General features: G+C 47.4%; 1 protein-coding gene across 1 annotated transcript in view; it reads right to left on the reverse strand.

The window, feature by feature from the left end:
* The window catches only part of LOC135102861 (probable G-protein coupled receptor No18), a 94,957-nt gene extending 89,915 nt beyond the window's left edge, over positions 1-5,042 (reverse strand). The window contains exon 1 of the mRNA XM_064008452.1: positions 2,764-5,042. The gene's annotated coding sequence lies outside the window, so the exon portion shown is untranslated. The remainder of the gene's footprint in view (positions 1-2,763) is intronic.
* Positions 5,043-6,862: the final 1,820 nt, after the last annotated feature.

Below are 6,862 nucleotides of genomic sequence, written 5' to 3' on the forward strand. Positions count from 1 at the left end.
CCTTTGTCTTCTCTCATCCTCCCTTTGTCTTCCATCTCTCCATTCTTCCCTCTTTCTCCTTCTCTTTTCACCTTAACTTCTTCCCATCTCCGCCTCTCGCATCTTTTCTCACCTCTCTTCCTATCTCTCTACCCTCTCTCTTTCTCTTTTGCCATTTTTCTCTCCTTTCGTACACGACACTTTATTCTCTCTACTTCCTTCTCTCTCTCTCTCTCTCTCTCTCTCTCTCTCTCTCTCTCTCTCTCTCTCTCTCTCTCTCTCTCTCTCTCTCTCTCTCTCTCTCTCTCTCTCTCTCTTGTCTTTCGTCTCCTTATCTTTCTCTTTTCTCCTTTCTGTTCTCATCTTTATTCTCTTACAGTTAGCCCCAATCTTATCTCACTCTCTCTTTCTCCTCCTCCACCTCCTCCTCCTCCTCCTCCTTCTCTTCGTCCTCCTCCTCTGCTGACCTTCGGGAAAGTATATCGACCCAGAAGAGATTCAATATAAGGTCAAGGGAACACACACACACACACACACACACACACACACACACACACACACACACACACACACACACACACACACACACACACACACACACACACACACGGGAGGAGATGAGTTGTTTGTGTAAAAAGTAGGGAAAGGTTGTTTTGACAGAAAAGTGGAGGGAGAGGATGAGAGAGGAATGAGGAGTGAAGGAGAGACGGGATGAGAGGGAAGGGAGTGGAGGAGAGTGGAAGGAAGAGGTACAGTGGAGTACTCGTGTAGTGGATGGATTATGGAGGACTACAGGAAAGTGGAGTTTGAGGGAGTGTGAAGGTAAGAAGGATGAGATAGAGATGGTGAGGGGAGGAGAGAGAGAGAGAGAGAGAGAGAGAGAGAGAGAGAGAGAGAGAGAGAGAGAGAGAGAGAGAGAGAGAGAAAGTGAAAGCTGGTGGAAGGGAGAAAAGGGGAAATGAGGGCATGTAGAGATTAGTGGAGCGAGTATTAGTGGATGACGGATGCCTTCTTGAGATCCACTTAAGTCTCCTCCACACGCACACACACTCACACACACGTTTCCCTGAGAGTTACGAAACAAAAAAGCAAGGTAAGGATGAACAAAAAAAAAAATGTAATTTATTGTTCTTGCGTAAATTTACGAAGCGGATGTGTACTTCTCTCTATTAGAGAGTGAACGAAACAATGCGTAGTACGTTCCCGGGACTAAATGACAATGAGTTAAGGTGTTTATTGTGCCGAAGCAGAGAGAAAGAGAGAGAGAGAGAGAGAGAGAGAGAGAGAGAGAGAGAGAGAGAGAGAGAGAGAGAGAGAGAGAGAGAGAGAGAGAGAGATTAAGAATAAGACAGTTTTTCTTTTGCTGATGAAGTGAAAGGAAATTCGTTAAAGGTAAGTGTAGCTCTCTCTCTCTCTCTCTCTCTCTCTCTCTCTCTCTCTCTCTCTCTCTCTCTCTCTCTCTCTCTCTCTCTCTCTCTCTCTGTCTCTCTCTGTCTCTCTCTCTCTCTCTCTCTGTCTCTCTCTCTCTCTCTCTCTCTCTCTCTCTCTCTCTCTCTCTCTCTCTCTCTCTCTCTCTCTCTCTCTCTCTCTCTCTCTCTCTCTCTCTTCATCCTCTGGCACTAAAATATTTACTACAAGGTTCCTTTTTTTCTTTTCTCCCTTTATTTTTTTTATGCCATTTTATGTTTTTCCTCTTTTTTATAGTTTGTTGTTATTTCTGTCTTTGTGTTTTTCACCGGTTACCACTTTCCTTTCCATTCCCTTTTCCTCTTTGTTTTTTTTATTTTCTCTATTTTTACATCCCTTTTCTTCTCTACGTCAACTGTGTCCATTTCCTTTTATTTCCCTTTCCATCCCAGCTTTACCTTCTCCTCATGTTCCCCTTCTATTTTCTTCCAATGCTTCCTTCCTTTTCTTTATATTCCTCTTCCATCTTTGCCCTTCTCTTCCATTCTAATTTTCTCGTCTCTTCGTCTTCTCCTTCCATCACTTCCATTTCCTTTTTCCTTTCGTTCGTAGTTAATCATGCCTTCACTTTCCTCTTTCCTTTTCCTGTTCCCTTTTTCTCACTTTTTCCCCTCACCTGCTTCTGTCAAGTTGTATTTCCCTCTTTCCACTCTCTCCACTTTCTCCACAATATTCGTTCTCATTTATCATAACATCGCCTTGCACTTCTGTTACCACTTTTCCCTCTCTCTTCTTCCCTTCCTTGTTTTATCTTCAACGTATTTTTTGTATATTCTTGACATAAAAAATGGATTTTTTTGTCGTTTCATGTTTATGGAGGTGTGTATGAGTGTGTGTGTGTGTGTGTGTGTGTGTGTGTGTGTGTGTGTGTGTGTGTGTGTGTGTGTGTGTGTGTGTGTGTGTGTGTGTGTGTGTGTGTGTGTGTGTGTGTGTGTGTGTTTTCTTTTTCTTGTTTTTAGTGTTGATCAGATGTGTGTCACTTTGCCAATATTTTTTTGTCTTGCGTTGTGCTGTGTCGTGTTTATCTGCATGTATGTGTGTATGCATGTATATATGCAGATTAATTATGGTTTCAGTGCTCTGTAACGATAAGGAACGTAATATATTCTTCTACGGTAATCATTCCTTCGTGTTAACATTTCAGTTATTATATATTTCGTTATTTACTCTTCGTTACTTTGCACTGTCAACATTACAGAGGCAACGACCTTCTGTGCAGCGGCCAGACACGCCCTGCCTTCATCGCCTACACTACCCAGGCTGTGTGCACCTGTCCCTCACCACCTATGAACAGAAAGGCGCCCTGCTTACACCCACCGTGACGAGGCTCAGTCCAGTGTGCTGCTCCTGCTGGTTGGGGAGCGGCGCCCTCTCACGCCCTTGCTGCTCCTGGTAGTGGTAGTGGTGGTGGTGGTGGTGATATCCTCTGCTTCTTTCTTCTACTATGTCTTGTGGTTCCGAGGGCAGGTGGTGGTGGTGGTGGCGAAGGAGGCGGTGGTGGGCCTCTGATCCCAAGGGTTTCCCCCACGACGCTCATCACAACACTCACCGTTTTGTGTGTCTGCGTGTGTGTGTGTGTGTGTGTGTGTGTGTGTGTGTGTATGTTTTTGTGCTGGTGGTCTGGTTAGTTAGTTTGTTTGTCACGCGCCGTTGTTAGTTACGCCTGTGTGGTGCGGTGCGCCCGTCCCTCCCATCCTCAAGCAGGCCGTTGGGAGAGGCGCTGTGGAGGCGTGCCCCGGGAGGAAGGGAGGGAGGGAGGGAGGCAGGCAAGGGCTGGAACAACAAGCTCTGAATCAACAAGTTCCCGACAGTTTCAATCTTCACTCAGCGATAAACTTTAAGACGGCGTGTTTTTCAGTTGTCTCGGGAAGTTTTGTCCCCGTGTTTACTTTCACTCGTGGTATTTACGGGAACGACGGGGGCCACGGGGGTGCGGGAACGCCTCAATGTGTGGCGGCGGGGGGCCGGCGACGCCTGGCGGTCATCAGTGTTGCTCGAGGGCTGGCCGCTCACTGCAAACACTGGCACGGCACGCCTCAAGTGTTTCAGGCTGGGCACGCAAGTCGCGGCACGCATCAGTCGCCACTAAGTTTGGAGGCGATGGCAGGCGGCTGGCGTGTTATCGCGGCCTGCACGCGCCTCGCGTCGCGCACTTGTACATCATCTCGGCGAGCGTCGGGTGGCGGGCAGCAAGGCGGCGGCAGGGCGGCGGCGGAGGCTGCCCGGGAGGAGTGAGCCAGGGAGCGGGAGCCGAGTCGGCCGGACCTGCGTCCCGCCGGGGGTGTTCTGTGCTTCACTCGACCTGACTGCCGCTGTGCAGGCACTGACGACGCATGCACGAACACACGCACGCGGCGGCGCCACCACTTCATACTCCCAACAACGAGTCTGGCCACACATGTCTAGATTGCGCACCGCACACCCGGGGAGCGGATGCCGCTCGCCCGCCCGCCCACCCGCCGCCCCCACCTCCCCCTGTCTTGGGTTGTCCTGAGATTGTGGGGGTGTTCCCTCCCTCTCTCCTCTTTTCTCGAGCTACGGTACTCCATACAATCGATTATGAGATCTAATCTTGTCCTTTACGCTCCTCCACCCTCACTCCTCCTTCCTCATTCCCTCCGATAACTCCTGTTATTTTTTTCATAATCTTCACGTGACAACTCCCTTCCCCCTTCCCCCTCCCCCACAGCCAGTTTGCGCCTCCCCAGCCTCGCAAAACACAGCCCCTCAACAGGTGGCGCTCAAACCCCTACCCGTCTGTCCCCTCCCATCCTTTAAACCCCTGTATGTTCCTCCTTTCTCCTCCCCTCGTTCCTCCGCCTGCCACCATCCCGTGCCCCCTCTCCCGTCGCTGTCACCCACTTCCGAACCAGCTAACCCCTCCCCCCGTAACCTTCCTCTTGCCATAACTTCCTCTTCCTCCCCTACCTCCACCCACGTTCTCCAGTCCCTTCACCTTCCACTCCTCCCCACATCAGCTATCAGGACCACTCCCTCCCTCCAATTCTCCCTCCACACTCTACAACAGGTTCCCCCTCCATTCATTTACATCGATCCCTACTTCACTCTCCCCTCCCCTCTCAACCCCTCGCTTCTTCTTCCCTCTGCTCTGATTCCGTTCCCCCACCCACCCTTTTCAGCACTTTTTTTTCCGTGCTCTTGGCTTATAGCGCCGGTAGGCAATTCAACTCCAATTCGTCTGTGTGGAGGCTTAGATGGAGATCCTCTTTTACTTTTCAGAGGTTTAGATGGTCTGCTCCTACCCGTGGTGACGCAGGAAGGTTTTTGCTCTGTGTTGATGTTCCCTGGCTAAGAGTGTATCACCAGCTTCCCACAGGAACTGCAACAAATTTGGCAGGAGGAGTGAAGCGGCGCTGGGTATTATTCCCCAAAAAATTTGCTAGAGTGATGCCTTTGCAGGGGTTGATGTTACCCACGATAGTTCCCCAAAGCAGGCGTCCTAGAAGATTAGCTTGGTAGGAAGCATATTGGTATTCTTCTGCCCCTCGATAGCTTGAAAATGGCTCCTTCAGAACACTGACCATTGTGTTGCCGCCTCCCCATCCCCATCCTTCATCTTCCCACCCCTTCCTCTCATCCACTCCTCCACATTTCGTCCCCACCATCCCATTTCGTTTTAAATTTCTAATCCAAAGTCTCTTAATAGCCCTATTCAAGGTTGATGTGTTGCGTATTTTTCAGACTCGTGAATGGGAATAAAAATTGAAGTGTTTGGTATGTTGGGGCTTCAGGAAAGAGGTCACGCAGTGTAAAGAAAAAAAAGGAACGTTATTTATTTTATTTTTTTTTCATTGCAAACAACTCAGCTGTGTTTTTTTTTCTCTGTATTCCAGAAAACATGCGTGATATTTTTTCGTCTTGCAAACAATTGACGTGTTTTTTCTTTTCTTAGTTACATTTCCTTCTTCCTGCAAACAACTGACGTTCCTTTTCCGTCGTATTGCAAACAACTTACATATATTTTTTCTTCGTATTGTAAACAACACACGTTCATTTTTTCTTCATATTGCAAACAACACATACACTTTTTTTTCCTATTACAAAAAGACACGTTCATTTCCTTTCGTATTGCAAAAAACCCACGTACTTTTTTCTTCATATTCCCCAACCCCCCCCCCAAAAAAAAAAAAAAAAAACACGCTCACTTTTCTTCGCATTGCAAACAACTTAGCTGAATTTCCAGGACACAAAATAAAATAAATAAATCAACATCAACGAGATGAGATGGAAGCGGTAAATAGTGAACGTACGTAGTAAGAAAGTAATAGGTAAAATAAGGAATATCAAAAAGAAAACTCATAAACCTTTTCTGCAGTGTGATAACTGGCGCTTGCTTCGTCATCGTCGCCACAAGTTTACAGGGGTGGCCTGGAACAGAGAGAGATACGGAGATAGATAGGTAGGTAGACAGATAGATAGATAGATAGATAGATAGATAGATAGAGAGAGAGAGAGAGAGAGAGAGAGAGAGAGAGAGAGAGAGAGAGAGAGAGAGAGAGAGAGAGAGAGAGAGAGAGAGAGAGAAACACAAACATTATAAAACACTACCCTTCCTACTTACTGTATCTATACATCCCGATGCTCCCTTATGTATTCTTCACACTTCACCACCACCACCACCACCACCACCACCACCATCATTATCATCATCATAACTGGGCATAATTGGACTCTATATACTCGTTAGTACATAGACGATCTCTCATCTGATGTTTCTTCCTTATGGCTTCCCTTTCTGCACTCGATCAATCATCTGACGGAAGTGAAGGCGAAGAAAGGAAGACACGCAGGTTCAGCCTCTTCATTGCCACATTAACGCCCTAAGCAGTGAAGGGAGCGTAGAAGAAGTAGGAAACAGATGAAGGGAAGCAATATGAGAGAGAAGGTGAAGATGACGTAAAGGGAAGGAGCATGAGAGAGAAAATACAAAGGAATAAAGGGAACAACCGTAGGAGAGGAGGTAGAAACGAATGAAGGGAAGGAACATAAGAGAGAAAATAGAGAAAAGAAAAGGGAAGAACCATAGAATCAACACAGGAGAGGAAGTAAATAGAGAAGAATGAACGGAAGGAGCTTAGGGAGAAGAGAATATGCCAAGGGAGTCTAAGGGGGAGGAAAAGGAGCATGGAGTGAACAGGGGAGGGGAGCTTTGGGAGACGAGGGGAGAATACCGGGGAGGATATATGGGGAGATAACTAATGCCGGGAGAAAGCGAAAGGCTGCGGAAAGATTTCATTGGTGGGAGGGAAGAGAAAAGAAAGGCTGAGGAGAGTATGGGGAAGCGGGAAGAAAAAAGCAAATTACTGGAAAGGAATGAAAGGGGGAAGATGGAAAAAAAAGAGAAGGGAGACTGATGGAAATATTCAAGAAAGAGGATGGAGGAGGACAGGGAAGA

This window comes from Scylla paramamosain, chromosome 8 (assembly GCF_035594125.1).
Source record: "Scylla paramamosain isolate STU-SP2022 chromosome 8, ASM3559412v1, whole genome shotgun sequence".
Lineage (NCBI taxonomy): Eukaryota > Metazoa > Arthropoda > Malacostraca > Decapoda > Portunidae > Scylla > Scylla paramamosain.